Raw genomic sequence first — 17,163 nt, 5'->3', positions numbered from 1 at the left:
CAAACGAGGATTAAATATACCTGGGAGCGAGGTTTAACGTCAACAAATAGGAGCTGCCTTTGTATGGGCCAATAGCCCTTCTGCGGTTCCTAAAATTATGATATGTGAAAGACCTGAGGTAAATCATATCCGAAATCCATAAAAAAGTAGCCTCCACAAATGCAGTACAAAATATCTAGATAACAAAACCCTTTATAAATGAGAGATGCTAGGCTAGTGATAACGCTTAAGGGCGCACTACGGCAATAGAAGAGAGTCACAGTGAAAAGAGATATTTCACAGCCGAGACACGCCACCAGTGGAGTCCAAAACAAGAAGGTACTAGGGTCTATATCTTGTTGCTGATATATGTAAACGATTTGTCAGTGATAGGCACTTCTCATGATGATAGTAAGACACTTCAAGATGACCAACACGAACTGAAAGAATGGTTCAATAGCTATTAGAAATTCAACTCAAAATAACGAAGCTACGTGCTGGAAATAGAAGTAAAAAAGCAGTAGTACCAAATGGGATAGAAAACCTTTCAAGAATCGGAAGAGTTGTGGGTTGTTATCACACTGAAGATGTCTCCGGAAGTCCACATCAAGTGGATGTCATCAGTGATGTACTCTCAGCCTGGGCCTAGAACGTACTCCACGAAAAAGAACCGTTTATGATCTTATATACCACATATATCAGACTTGTTCCATATACCACATATATCAGACTTGTTCCACTTCCAGAAATAAGATAAATATACGGGTTACAAGGAAATATTAAGAGGAATTAAACCTCACGTTACTGGAAGACAGAAATGTTATGGGTGATACCACACAAAATTCTTAGCTCGGGGGAACTGATTGGGTAGACAAGGACATTATTTTGAATGTGTGGTATATGCAAGTATTCATATATGTGCGCCCAACACACAGGTGGAAAGTAGATACCTAAATAAGTCAGAAAGAAGTGGTTCACTGCCAGAGTTGTGGATAAATGTAAAGCACCAGTGTCCAGCGGCAGAATCAGACCCCATTCACAACTTAAAATATAGATATGACGGAACCCAATAGGCTCTGAAACCTCTATACACCAGTTGACTGAATGTCGAATAGCGGGACCAAAAAAACCTGAAACTCAACTCTCGCGAGGACAGTCACGCCAGTATACGATACATAAAAATTCAGGCTGGTGCATCAACCCTCCCACTACTGCCTGATATCTTTCCTGGGCCTCCATGTTCCCTGTAACCTCTCCTCCTACTCCGTGAACCACACCCAGACCTTCACCCATCCTACACCCACCCGGTCCTCTAGCCCCACCGACCCAGTCCTCCATCCCTCCTCCCAGTCCCCGACCAACCTCAACACACAGAGTCACCATGACTAGCATAAATCAAACTTGCCAAGAATATCGTCGATGAGACGACGGTCCCTTACATCTCCGGTACGATCACCTCCGCCCCGCCCCGGCAACAACCAGGCAAAAATGATTACTGCTACAAGGGTGACGATAGTGACGATTTGTGCAACGCGATAAAATACCCGGCAATTCCGGATGATAGGTGCAAGTAACTAGGCTGCAAGCTACTTTTGGAATTACGTTAATTGACGATATTACTGCCGTTCGCATGACATCCTAAATTGCATGATATTCGAGTTTACAGGTGAAAGTTTGTTCAAGCAATTAAATCGTTGGGAAAGAAACATAGCGTATAGTGCAACATCAGGCAGCACTTACAAAGTATATCTACTCACCTTGCATTCTCTTCATCAAATAACATAAAAATATACGAGCTTTACGTTTTAAGCTGCCTGCCAGCTGCGCGATGCTACTCGAACATGTCAGCTAATCATCATGACTGCGGTTAACTATATTTATCTAATCTTACAACTTCGGACTTCCCACGTAACATTCTAATAATGTAAATTATGGTGAAACGAGATAAAAAAGACCTTCATATTTACGCATTTGGGACCAAAGCTGCGGGTTATTCCAGAAATTAGATGGAATTTGTGAGAGAGCATGAGACAGCTGTTTTGGGGGGTGTCGGATGTACGATGTTAGCAACGTTTACCAGCAAATCAGCATGACTCGGCACATCTACATGGCCATCCCACTCTACGTACTCCACACACCCAGTTCCGATACACCTATTCCATCCTCCCTCCCTCCTTTTCCCCCTCTCTCCCTGTAAGACATGGCACTGTGAGGTCACGATGAATCTCAGCCAATTTACAGCTCTTTATTAAAGTCATTTTAGACATTGGCATTAAAATACGAGTCCGGCCACGGTGCCTTCAACTGTGTACTGAATAATGCACGCGTAAGCTCGCTGACTCTGAATACTGTGCATTGTCATGAGCGACAACTGTGCATGATAATTCTGACACCAGTAACACTCTCTAGAGTGGAATACTGTTGCACAATAACAGCCAATTTCAAAGCTGGATAAATTGCTGACCTGCAGAGTGTGCAGAGATCCTTCACTGCTAGAATCCACTCAATAAACAGAGATACATAATGTACAAGTGGAGAATATTTGAGTGCCAGGTTCCAAACCTACACACAGAAATAACACCACACGTGACCAGAAAGCATGGCAGGATATGCAGAACACTCCCGTTGAAAAGCAGTGGTGCAATAGGTATTCTGAGAGAGAACTCTATCAATATCAGAGGCCCGAGACTGTTCAACACGCTGCCACTACACATAAGGGGCATAACTGGCCGACCCCTCACAGTGTTCAAGAGAGAACTTGATAAATACCTCCAAATATTATCTGATCAGCGAGGCTGTGATTCATACGTCAGGCTGCGAGCAGTCGCGTCCAACAGCCTGGTTGACCAGTCCAGCAACCAGGAGGCCTGATTGGGGGCTGGGCCGCGGGGACATTGATCCCCGAAATCAATGCAAGATAAGGTAAAATACCATACAGACACCATTACAATGTCACAAAAAGGTACCATCATTAACTAACACCTCACTAATACGGGGTCCTTTCTTATCTCTTATTTCAGCAATCACTTGTTCTCTCTCTCTCTCTCTCTCTCTCTCTCTCTCTCTCTCTCTCTCTCTCTCTCTCTCTCTCTAACAAGCAGAAATCGTTCAATAATATTCAGCGAAACGATTAATTTGACAATAATACTTAAGAATTAACGAAATAATAATAATAATAAATCAATAATACTAATGATCTATGTACATTTTACAAACACAATACTGTAACCTTAGAATATGCTATCCCAAAGAACTAACAAATACCAACCCATTCTCAGGGTATTAAGGATGAACTACATTCTACAATAATTGGCAAATAGTTAAAAATCTTGTCCTATGGGCAAAGAAGAAAATTTACAACAGTAAACAAGGGGAATTATCTAATATAAACATTTCCCTATTAGCCAATATTACAAACTTAAGACCAGTTGGGAAATACCGTACACGACAATGATTATTTTTTTAATCGGAGAAAGTTGTAACGTTGCTTACTGGAGCTTCAACAGTTCAACGTTATCACCTTTAATACATAACATTGTGGAAGTGGCTTTGATAAGAGGCGGAGGCCAAACATCCAAGCAAACTCAACAGTTCAAAACAGCTTGTTTAAAAATGGATTATTAAGATTGATTGATTGATGAAGATTAAGCAACCCAAAAGGTGGCACGGGCATGAATAGCCCGTAAGTGGTGGCCCTTTTGAGCCATTACCAGTATCAATAGATGGTTACTGGAGATCTGTGGAGGTGCGACTGCACCCTGCGTGACGGGAGATGTCTCCCGTCTCGGATTATTACGAAATAGTAGGCTATTCGATATATTACGAAATAGTAGGCTATTCGATATATTACGAAATAGTAGGCTATTCGATATATTACGAAATAGTAGGCTATTCGATATATTACGAAATAGTAGGCTATTCGATATATTACGAAATAGTAGGCTATTCGATATATTACGAAATAGTAGGCTATTCGATATATTACGAAATAGTAGGCTATTCGATATATTACGAAATAGTAGGCTATTCGATATATTACGAAATAGTAGGCTATTCGATATATTACGAAATAGTAGGCTATTCGATATATTACGAAATAGTAGGCTATTCGATATATTACGAAATAGTAGGCTATTCGATATATTACGAAATAGTAGGCTATTCGATATATTACGAAATAGTAGGCTATTCGATATGGGATGATGTTAGGCTCATCATGAGTGGTAAAGAACCGTTGATCACAGCGCTTCTAGACCCGAAAACTTATCCTAATTAGCCGAAAGTTGTGTATTATTAACCCAGAAATCTCAACAACACAGCTGATAAATTACGACTACTGACCGCTGGATCTATACACTTATAGTAACCTTAATGGACAACCGACAGCGGGATCCACATTGCTACAGATAACAGTACTGGCAATTCTCGAGAAGTAACAACCAAATGTAACTAGCATCAACTAGTGTAATGGGTGAAGTATTTACAAATGTGCGATTCCAACATAAGACGAAAGCGAAGCATTGTTTGAGAAAAGTTGATGCTCCAGCAAGGTAGAAGCAAGGATCACTATGGACTTTGTAACTCTTCATTAATATATGTACTTTTACCTGAATAAAAAAATTGAATTTGAATTTGACCAGGGCGGGGCAGCTGCTTGGTGTCAATAACCTGGATACAATGATAGCAGACGACAACACTGTCAATCAAACGAATAAATCAATCAATAAAACCCACCTGCCCCAGCGGCCAACTGGTCGGTCTCCTTGACTGACATAATCACAGCCGTGGAATAAGTACTGAAGCCACATCACCATCCTTGAACTTTCTGAAGCACACGCACTACCGACTGTACCATGATGGCAGCCCGTCCACATCAACCAAGGCCGAGTGTTCATTCCGTGCATTTGCCAAAACCGCGATTTATAACTAAAAAACGGTTTACACAAGACTCGGAACTTATGTAACACGGGTTAGGTTCCTCTCTCTTTACTTCCTTCTTTCTTTGCCCTCTACCCGTATTCTTACTTATTATTCTCTACCAAGGGACTCCAAAACTTTTAACAAAGCCAACTCCACGCCACGTGGTCCTAAGACGATTGACCGACTTAGGATTCTACACCCAGTATGACGTGACCTAAGCTCTGAACAAAACCCTAGAGTCACCTCTGCTGCCACCACCAGACCAGTAATACAAGAGCAATGATCGAGGTCTGGATCGATCACGCTAATTAATCAACCTAGGGGCTTGATCCCCACTATAAACGATGACCTTGAGTGTGGAATAAATTACACGGTAATGATAACTCCGATTCGATGTTAGAATCGGCGCCCAATGCAACTCTGCCTCGTGTGGACCACGTGACCAGGACAAGTATACACATAACCAAATGGAAACAATAAAAATGCAAATTATTAACTTAATTTATTAAAAGAAAACTAAAACAAAAATCTAAATCTGTTCACTCCCTATCACTTTAACACTCCCTACTTGACCTGAGTGGCAAATGAGACTATTTCTATACTTGACAATAGCAACTATACCTTGGGCGACCAGCTAGATGTCTTGGCTGGTCTTGGGGAGAGGTAAGATGTTTGACCTCTCCCAGCTGCTTCCGTGACCACACTGATTTCTTCCTTGTCTGGTCTCCCCCAGACAGAACATTGTATCCTTCCGCCTAGTCAAAGTTCTACCAAGTTACTAGCAAGGTTTAAGTTATAACAATTAACCTCTGTTGTACTTAATTAATCCAGACTGGTTGAATTATTTTACTGAATTAAATTACAAACATCTAACGGCAGAGCTGTTCCCGATCACAAAAATGGTTATTAAAACTTTGAGAAATATTAGACATGTCAACCCTGCTGACCTATGACCGCCGGTCACTCCGCTTTAGAAGTTAGATCTGATTCGTGACGTCACTGATGGTGACTTAAACTCAATAATTAGAATACTCTTGATATTGTATCCAGTACTATTATACAATACAATTTTAATGCAAAATGAATAAAGGCTAATTTTCTCTAAATTACTGAATACTATTGGATGATTCATTATACGCAGCTATGAACAAAGCGTCGGTTATTTCCACCGCGAATTCCCCTGGGGGTCAGGTCACCATGCGGCTCAGCTTCCCATTCTCTTTTGTCGATAAACCACTCTGGATAATTCTTACAACAGCCTAGTTTGTTACAACCCCCCCCCCCCCCGCACAAGCACTTAGTAAACCTTGTTAATTTGTTAAAATTCACGAGGTTTAGTATCCAAACCCACAATTCAACTCATGCCACAAACAAAAGCTAACCTAACTAATAAAATTTGACAAATAATAGTCCATCATAATAAACATGTTCAAATTTTTCTCAGCTGTCAACTGACAGCAATCCTCCAATATCAGGAAACATACATCCTATCCTTACTAACATAGCTAAATAACATGTCCCTACTCTACCATCAAAAACTAGCTATTAAACTCTCTTGGCTCTTCACTAGCCAAGTCCATGTGTCCTCTAGAGCCGGCCACACCGTGCTCAAACAAACATTAAAGTTATAAGTTCAGACTGAACTGTCATCCGGGAGCGTACTACGGAACTATCAAGTTCACATCCGTGTACTAACCACTCCCCATCAATGTCAACCTTGACATGTTAAGGAACACACCTAACGTTTATTACATGTATCTAAAAAATATAAAAAAAAATTCCTATACTATATCACAGGTTTCAGCTGACTGTACAGCCAAGTGTTCTCACTCACTAGAAGTGTCAATGTTTATATTGGTCCGCCTCTCCTGTGTTCAAACATTCTGAAAAAAATAGCACAACATAATTTTCCATAACCGTTTGTTCTGGGCTGAGACAATTACACAGGGGCTTCGATTTTGATTACTGACCAATTTATAGAGTTAAATTTTCATATATTATACCAATTATTATTTTAAATCTGTTTTTCAACATTTAAACAAAAGTGTCCAGATGTTCTTTACACAGATGTTCAGAGCCAACTTTGTTGTTCGTATCAATTGTTCATATTGAGTAAACGATAAAAAAAAAAAAAATCGACGCTGCTGGATGCTGAATGTAGTCGCTGACGATGACGGTGTCGATCTTGCTTCTTCTCATGTGTAGACATCAATACCTGGTCCTCTTGTACTCCCATCCAGTACTCCTGAATGACGACAGAGTGTAGTAGAGCGGAGTGCCAAGTGACAGCTGTAGAATACTGTTACTTCGGCCATTAATCTTGCTCTCGACAGTCCACACGCCTTCGTATCAATCACAGTTCACACAGCAGTCTTGATGTTAAACTTGACGGCGCAGATGACCACAGCAGAGCAGGACTGGATGTACCAACGGTGTCTCTTAGCAGGAGTGGTGTCAGAAGGTCGTAGAGGCGGGTTGCTTGTTTGCAGAACAGGTGAATCTCGTCTTCCATCATTGCTCACGTCATCTCAGGCGTTTCTTGATGTCACCAGGTTACTAGGCCGTAAACACCAACTGTGTATACCCTCGTACCGCCGACTTTAGGCCAAAGGAGACAATTTTGCGACCTTCTATTGGCGAGTCCCGGTACTCTGTAGGGAAACCGTGCCTTCCACCTGTGACCGCCTTACTTCTGCTTTCTTGTTACTTCAGATGACGTAATCATTAATCTTCCGGCGAAATTCTTGAGTACTGCTACGTGCTTTCCATTTCTTGACCTCTCCTCCAACACTGCTGGAATGGCTGCAGTCTTGATGACGCAGCAGGTGGGTAGTGGTGATCTCGAGACAGCTACCCCGGCGTTGTATGGCACCTCCGGTGACTGCTATAATGTGGACAGCTCGCTGGCCCTGACAACCTCGTTAGTGACGTGAGGCGTCGGCCGGGTGACTCTTGGACAGTCACTCATCCCCAAAGTAACTGATGTATGGGTTACTGGGTCTGGTGGGGGGAGGGCTTTGTGTAACGTGCCTCCCCCCTCGGTCTTTACAGACAAGGGTTCACGTGTGGCTGGAACAACTGGGTCGGTGTACCAATCAGACCTGGGAACAGACAGACACAACACAGCGGAAGCATAGATATACTCTGGGTTTGGTGGAGGTGGAACCCCAGAGCACGGTAAAAGTTGCTACCTGAGTCAAGTATAGACATAGTACATCTCATTGCCTTTACAGGAAAATCTAATGAATACTAAATTATACTAACCAAGGAAGTTACTTTACTGTATAGCGCGAGATCTCGTCACCATAGGGTGGCGAGACTGCACCTGACTACTGATGAGCGATGACAGAGGGTCATCCTCATCTTCTGACTCGTCGGTGAAGCCATGAGTCAGCACTGCTGAGTCAGGAACTAGACCCGCTGAAGGCAGTTCTAATTCCTCTCTAGCATGATAATGTTTCAATTTATTCACGTGAATTGTCCTTTCCACCTGGTCCTCGAACACTCCTTTTATAACAAGATTAACCGGCCCCGCCCTTTTAATTACTCTATATGGTCCTCGCCACCTCGGAGCTAGTTTCCTGCTCTGATTGGCGGGCGCAGCCTCATTCACTCTCAATACGAGGCTTCCTTCCTTCAACTCAAGAGGGCGCACTTTCTTGTCATAAAAATGAGCATACCGAGTCCGTGCCTTCTTGGACGCTTCAGCTGCAATATTCCATGCATTTCTCATTTTACCAAGGACCTCTGAAGGATAGTCCTCCCCGTATGCAACATTATGTCTGTTAAGCAGACCTGAGGGGAAATTGCATGAATTACCAGTAAACAAATGAAGTGGTTGGGTGTTAATTGATTGGTGGATGGCAGTATTCAAGGCGAACTGAACATAGGGTAGGTGTTCATCCCAGGTGTTTGCATCATGTTCAGCAAGGATTGCAAGCATATCCTTGACTGAACGATTAGTCCGTTCCGTCATTCCGTTTGCTTGTGGGTGGTAGGCCGTTGTAAAAGCCGAAGTTGTCTCTAAAATCTTACAAACTTCTCTAAATATATTCCCATTGAATTCTTGACCCCGGTCAGAGACTAAAACTTTAGGAGGTCCGAATACAGTAACGAACCTACGCAAGAACGCATCTGCAACCGTACGAGAATCCTTCTGAGGTAATGCAACTAGTGTAGTGTATCTAGACAGATGGTCAACTAGTACCAACACATATCTATTTCCTGAATGACTGTGGTGTAAATCAATCAGATCGGCCCCCACACGATCTAACGGTTCGCGAATTTCAGGAAATTCCTGAAGTGGGGCTTGTACCTTAAGGGTGCCTTTCCTCCTCTGGCAACGAGGGCACGACTTCACGAAATTGATTACCTCAGAAAGTAATCCTGGAAAATAAAATAGAGACTTTGCTTTTAAGTGCGTTTTAAAGATCCCCGGATGCCCTGCAATTTTTGAAGCATGCGCAAGCTTTAACGCTGATGACCGCAACGCGTCCGGAATAACTAGCTGAAATACTGCCCTATCATTCTGGCTGTTGACATAATACAGGACGCCCTGTTTCATCTCAAAATCATGAATAGGTAAATTCTTTTTCTTTTTCGGGTATTTTCCTCCCTCTAAATACTCAATAATTTCCTTCCATCTAGGCTCGCTCATCTGGTATTCTCTCATTTTATCTGATGGAATGGTTTCAATATTTTCATTAATCTGCATTGCCGCTATATTTCTACTTAGCGTATCTGGCACAACATGTGCTGGACCAGGCTTGTACAAGATCTGGAACGAGTGGGCCGAAAGTTCGTGAGACCAGCGTGACATTCGTGGGCATTTCGTTCGCTTTTTAAATATATGTGTTAACGCTCGATGGTCTGTGTAGATTACAAAATGCCGCTGAAATAGGTAAGGCTCGAAATACCTAACTGATTCTACTACTGCCAGTGCCTCCCGATCCGTAGCTGAATAGCGAACTTCAGGTCCTTTGACCTTCCTACTGAAATAGGCTACTGGATGGGGTAAATTATCTGCGTCTCGCTGAATTAAGCACCCGCCAATAGCTATACCGCTGGCGTCAGTGTGCACTTCCCACTCTTTCTCAAAATCAGGAATAGCCAACACCGGTGTCGTGATTAGTTGGTCTTTCAGTTTGCGATAGGCCTCGTCATGTTCTGATTTCCACACAAACTTCGCATTTTTCTTTGTCAGATCAGTCAGGGGTGCTGAAATGCCAGCGAAACCTTCAATGTGACGACGAAAATATCCGGCCGCCCCCAAAAACCTACGCACGTCCTTTGCTGTCCTTGGAGTAGGCATGTCAGCAATGGCGCGGCAAGAATCTGGGTCAGGTCGGATACCGTCTGGGCACACCTGGAACCCCAGAAATTTGAATTTCTGAGCCGCCAATGTGCACTTCTGAACATTCAGCCTGAAACCTGCCTGATCTAACAACTTCAAAGTCTCAGTCAAGTCCTGTAGGTGTTCCTCAAACGTCCTGGAATATATCACAACATCATCCAGGTACGCTAAAGAATGCCTACCCAGTACCGGACTAAGGATAAAGTTGATGGCCCTCTGAAACGACGAAGGCGCTGTCTTCAAACCAAACGGCATCCTACGGAATTGATAAGTGTGCCTACCATCCGAGAATGCTGTTTTTTCCCTATCCTGTTCTGCCACCGGAATCGCCCAATACGCCGATTTTGCGTCAAGAGTTGAGAAATACTTAGCAGCACCAAATTGATCTATTATCTCCTGTATTCGGGGCAACGGATACCCATCACCCTTAGTTAGTTCGTTCACCTTCCGGTAGTCAACACAGAAACGATAACTACCGTCCGGTTTCCGAACTAGCACAACAGGAGAGAGCCATGGTGACGTACTAGGCTCTATTACGCCCTGTCTCAACATTTTCTGGCACTCCTCCCTGATAATGTTCTTTGCCTGTTCCGGCAACCTCCACTGTCTTGTGTACACAGGCAAATGGTCACCAGTTGGAATGGTGTGCTCGATCTTATCAAGGAGACCAATCTGGTCATCCTCTGTCGCAAACAATTTCGGGAATTTTCGTAAAACTCCTCTCAGTGCCTTCCTACTGAAATTAAGATTAAGCTGAGATTAAGCAACCCAAAAGGTGGCACGGGCATGAATAGCCCGTAAGTGGTGGCCCTTTTGGGGCACCAGATGACTTTTGCGTTTTAGTTGGGGGCCGAGTTTTTAGTTTTGCCACCCATTGTTCTCTGTGTGGGGCGGGGGGAGGGTACTTGTCACCCTGAGGGACTCCTGGGGCTCCCCAATCATCTGCCTGTCTGTGTGTTTCTATGACGCCAGGCATCTTAGTGTCTGGTGATAGGCGTCATTCGTTTCGCCATTAGGATTTATGATTAACCTTTTATGGGTACGCCGGGGCGCCTCTGATCCCACGATCGTCGTAGCACTTAACAACAAATGCGTCTTTGGGGTCGACCGCTGGATGGAATGGACTTGGTCTGAGGACGAGTTGTTTTTTGTAGATCCCGAAAAAACATTGTATTTTTGTAAATCACGAGGACAAGCGCACTTTATGTGAATTCCGGTTCATTTCCAACATGCATAACGAACCAACATGAAATCAGCAAATTATTTTCCATTTAGTTTATTATTAAGGCCCTCAATTTTATTCAAGTGTATCTTGTTTTTTAATCGGTGGTTGAGCACACGTAAGTCCTCCCAAACTGTGTCAGTTTGACAAATGACAAAAGGTGATGAGACATTTTATATACCATGTTTTTTAAGTCTAAAATGACTGTGGAGTTTGGCGTACCATGTTAAAAAAAAAGTTGTCGATCTTGAAGCCCTCGATCTCGTCTGGTATTGAAGGAAACTGTTCTGGGATCATTTTCACCATCGCGGAGTCCCCCCCCCCCCCCACACCTTCTCGCTATAGTCTAGGTTGGCGGCAGTGTCGGCTGGCAGTCTTTCGCTTTGATGTCCAAAGGGATTGGAAAGGATGGGGGAGGTAGAGGGATGGGGAGATGAAATTCAGGAAGAGGATGCGGGTGTAGAGAGAGAGAGGAGGTTTGAAAGTTCGGTGGCCTGTCCACCATGGGTTGACATATGTGTATGTGTCGTTTGTTTGCGTATGTGTTATGTTGGGTTGTCAGTACATTGGCTGGGGGGGGGGGCTAGGCTTGCAGTCATACCCGTGCGCGGGTATACTCAGCCTGTGTGACGTCTCTGGATGATTGTATATACAAAAAACTCCTGGAGCACCGTGAATTGGCGAATTTTAGCCACACTAACATCGCCAGCCAATCAGGAGCCTTGAATGAATCATCCCACCTGTGTGTGACGTCACCTGGAATTTTCGTGCACACAGGAGCACGCACACCTTCGTCCATGTGTGTGTATATACTGCTAGTAGTTACTATTTGTGTCTGCAGAATCGAGCTATTACCTCATGGACTCCGCCTTTCTAACCAATATATTTTTCCTCTATTATGTCTACTAAATATATTTCTCTCTAACACACGCACACACGACCCCAGGAAGCAGCATGTAGCAGCTGTCTAACTCCCAGGTACTTATTTACTGCTAGGTGAACAGGAACATCAGAGTGAAAGAAACTCTGCCCATTTGTTTCCGCCTCCGCCGGGAATCGAACCCGGGCCATTCGGACTACGAAACCCAAGCGCTGTTCACTTCCACTCAGGCAGGGCTGCAATATATATATATATATATATATATATATATATATATATATATATATATATATATATATATATATATATATATATATATATATATATATATATATATATATATATATATATATATATATATATATATAATATATATCCCTCGACAATATATCCTTTGTTCCTTCATCTAGATGTTGCTCGTAACGATGAAGAGGTATTTGCCTGAATTTACCTGAGGGCCACTATCTCTCTAGTTGCCTCAACGAGGATGGAAATCCGGCGGCTGGTCAAATGTAACCCACCCTCTCCCACCACCATTTGTCCCTGACGATTTTGTCTAACTGTATTTTGAAATTCAGCAGCGTTTTAACATTTACGGCTTCGACGAGTAGGCGGTTCCGTGGGTTTATAACTCTGTGAGCGCAAAAGCATCTGTTTTCAGTCCCACATTGTGGCTTGTTGAGCTTGAAGTCAATTCAATTCAATTTCTTTCTTTATAATTGAAACCGTTGCTCCTTGTTTGTGTTATATCTGTCATTGGGAAGAAGTGGTCTGGATTAATATCTTTCAAATCATTCAGTATTTTATTTCAGTATATTCAGCATTCAGCTATATTTTTGCCCGAAACGCTATGCATATTAGTGGCTTTAGTTATTGTATGTATACTAGCTCTATCTATAAATCCAACTTTATGTTTGCAAATCATCAATGTATGCACTTTTCCTGAATACAAAAATTTGAATTTTGAATTTTTAAGTTTCGATGAGATCGGTATTTATATCACTTATATATATTCCCTCTCTTTCTTCCTGCGGGTGCCAGAGGGAACATTAACATTAAGCAGAGGAATTATGGTATCAAGAAAGGAAATCCTCTCATATAAAACATTACCATTATCATCGATTTCGGTATTAAGAACCTTTATGTGGGCCTGTTTAACAATCAATATCATCGTATCACCTTTCAAACAGATCGTAGGATTTATTAGGATTTCAAAGTATTCAAGCAGCACATCAACTTTCTTAACGTCTTGTACATTGTGTTCTTGCACTAAATGTATATAAAATTCATTAAAAATAAATGGCACAGTCGGGCAATTATAGTTAAGTCTACCAAACGTTTATCATGCTAAAGAAAACCACCAGGTTAAGAAAGAAAATTAATTCAATGCACGTGAACCAAAATAATTACTTTAAAGATAATTCGATCCAAATGTCTATCATAAATATATCACGCATTGAATTTTGTAACTAGCTCATCAAGATTGTAACTTATAATATACCCCAATGGGACCATTCAGGCTTGTTCGCATTTGTGTTCCTCACATGTGCCCAAAAGAATGAGGTGATTTGATAAAATACTATGCCCAAGATTACCATCAGAGTGCCGGCGGGATGATGGGGAATTAGCCTCGGCTACCACCATCTTTTGTCCGGTCGTGATGGTCGAGTGGTTAAGGTGTCCTGTACACCAGTTGCAGAGTGCTCCTGGCAGTATGGGTTCGAGTCACTTCTTGGGTGTGAGTTTTCAGTTGCATATATGCCTGGGGACCATTCAGACCATATATATATATATATATATATATATATATATATATATATATATATATATATATATATATATATATATATATATATATATGTATGTATATATATATATGTATGTATATATATATATATATATATATATATATATATATATATATATATATATACACACAGAACAGAAACAAAGGCAAGATCACTGGCGACAGTTGAATGCCACTCAATCCTCCAGCTCAAGTAGCAAGTCAAATTCTGACTTTGTTTGTAACAAGTTAGTGCAGTTTTTTATTTATTAAGCACACAACTGACAGCATGACTTCCATATGGTATAAGAACAAATTAAGTTTTTTCCTTAATTGTAAATTAGTGTTATATACTGTAGGTTAATGCAGAGTTCCGTCTAGGATAGGTTAATTTGTTAAGGGTGATTTAGGGAGCGTTGTTGTTGTTTTAGGGGTTGACGACGTGTTACGCCAAGATGAAACAACTTTATTACAAGTTGTAACAAGCGGAAAATAGAGACAGATTTCGGTTTGTGTTTCCAGGGGATTGACGGATCGGATGCGCCCCAGGTGTACCCGTGCAGGGTTAATCGCGAAGCCTAATGGCGAAACAAATGTCGCTTATCGACAGAAAAAATATGCCACGCGGCCAATACACACACAGAGACAGGCAGATGATTAGAGAGCCCTAAGAGTCCCTCAGGGTGACAAGCCCTGGCCCCGCCCCACACAGTGAACACTCGGTAGCAAAACAAAAAAAAACCCGGCCCCAAGTAAAACGCAAAAGGTCATCCAGTGTCCCCCGGCAGAGCAGAAGCCAGCCATTGAGGGCACACCAGGAGCCCCTCGAAGACCCACTTACTCCCAGCACCTCTCAGCCAAGCCGGCGCCGGACACCATCACCCCCGTCCGGAAGAACCAGCCAGTAAACGTACAAAATCTATGAACGATCCCGTGACCTAATGCGATATGTGCGCCAGGCGTCGTAACCATCTGCACCGTTGAATAGTAAAGCCAAACGGCAGTATCAAAAGCCAAAATCGCGAAACAGCGTGATCCGGCGGCGATCAGACGGAGCAGGTGTACCAGACGTCCGCTCGTCGTCAAGGCTGAACCAGGAGCATCTAAGGAGTGTTTACACTACTGGTGAACCAAGCCCGTTTCAAATCATAGCCTCAAACATTACTACGTGGACTCACTTCAAGTCCAAATACTAACTTACATTGAGTGTTTGTGTTCAGAATTTGATTTATAATTTGTGAACCCTCACATCCTTTTATTTTGATGATGGACTGTTGAAATCTCACGAGGCTAAGCTAGGCCTTCACTTCAGCACTGTGACAAACCGGGTGGTCAAAGAAATCGTGCTGAATAAAAGCAGAACAACCCAGCTATAGTCACAAAGGACTTGTACACAGACGTACACACCAGAAGCAGTCACTAACGTAACATAACGCCGCTGCATAAACAAAACATGCACTTAACTGAAAGCATTATATGCTCCGTAAGTCCACTTACCCCGCAGCCGAGAGGTCAGCTATGGTGGACTGTGGAGGAAGGTGCTGCCCTCTGGCTGATGCTTGTCGCTGTTCTTACTCACCTACTGGCTTGTTTCATATAGTTAATAATAATAATAATCAAATATATATGATAACTTTACCGTATCAACACTATTACGGTTAATAAAGTTAACGTATGGGTAAAAAAAATAGTGCAAATGTCGAATCGTCTTGTGTACAATGTGACCACAACTCCTGCTGAAACAGAGCAAAATAGACGATGAAATTTGCCTGAATTTACATGAGGGTCACAAACACTAGTGGCCTCGACGAGGACAGGAAGCCGGCGGGTTGTCAGAGTCCCCCCGCCCCTTTTCAGAATTAAAAGAATTGTTTTACTTAAGATTTATATCTTTAGTTTCCTTACTGTTTTATGACTGTTTCTTGGTCGATGATCTCCCTTATTGCATGTCGACGTTCGATCCCCGATGATCTAAGTGGTTGATGGGCACCATTTCTTCCCTCAGTCCTATCCCAGCTCCTTGTCCTCATATCCCAGCTCCTTGTCCTCATATCCCAGCTCCTTGTCCTCATTTCCCAGCTCCTTGTCCTCATATCCCAGCTCCTTGTCCTCATATCCCAGTTCATTGTCCTCATATCCCAGCTCCTTGTCCTCATATCTCAGCTCCTTGTCCTCATATCCTAGTTCCTTGTTCTCATATCTCAGCTCTTTGTCCTCATATCCTAGTTCCTTGTTCTCATATCTCAGCTCCTTATCCTCATATCCTAGTTCCTTGTTCTCATACCCAGTTCCTTGTCCTCATATCCCAACTCCTTGTCCTCATATCCCAGCTCCTTGTCCTCATATCCCATCTCCTTGTCCTCATAGCCCTCCAAGTGCTATTATATAATCGTAATGGCTTGGTGTTTTCTTAAAATTACCGTTTTGCTTTTATATAATACATCTGGCATTGTTTGCAGGAGAGAGGGAGACTCTTTATAAGACTATGAGTGACTGTTCTACTGTTTGATGGGGTGACTTATGCAGTACAGGCCCCATAGTTTCAATTTATTTCAGTCACTTTTCAGCACTGCCATTCGAACCAGTCTATTATATTCAGTCATAGTTGAATGTGCGTTCTGTATGTTATGAATTCTTCAATTTCACGAGTGTATATATATTTATCTTGCAGTAGCAATTGTACATTGCTACGTTACTAAGTCGTTCCTGGTTGGGGTCAGACCTCGATAAAAAAAAAAAGCCAAAACGTGTATTAATACACTCTGGCTTCCTGTCCCCCGACACAATGAATTATTAAATTATAATACTGTATATATTTTTGTCCTGTACCTAAGTTTCCAAGTTCTTTTGTTTCTTTTAGAATCACAACCACTGCTTTGTGATTGACCTTAATTATTAATAGTATAGATTTTTTTAACATATTTTAGGGCCGTAGGAGAGGTATATAGTGTAATGAAAGGAATCAATGTTAGTAATTGGAGTTATGATTACGTGTTTATGGCTTTGCAATAATGTAAAAAACA

The 17,163-nt window shown here is 42.2% G+C and overlaps 1 protein-coding gene across 1 annotated transcript in view; it reads right to left on the bottom strand.

Annotated features, from left to right (window-relative positions):
* The window catches only part of LOC123767622 (kelch-like ECH-associated protein 1B), a 65,342-nt gene extending 60,610 nt beyond the window's left edge, over nt 1–4,732 (bottom strand). The window contains exon 1 of the mRNA XM_069310557.1: nt 4,714–4,732. The gene's annotated coding sequence lies outside the window, so the exon portion shown is untranslated. The remainder of the gene's footprint in view (nt 1–4,713) is intronic.
* Between the last annotated feature and the right edge of the window lie 12,431 nt (nt 4,733–17,163).

Source organism: Procambarus clarkii, chromosome 67 (assembly GCF_040958095.1).
Source record: "Procambarus clarkii isolate CNS0578487 chromosome 67, FALCON_Pclarkii_2.0, whole genome shotgun sequence".
NCBI classification, from domain to species: domain Eukaryota; kingdom Metazoa; phylum Arthropoda; class Malacostraca; order Decapoda; family Cambaridae; genus Procambarus; species Procambarus clarkii.
This window is presented reverse-complemented; position numbering and strand designations above follow the sequence as displayed.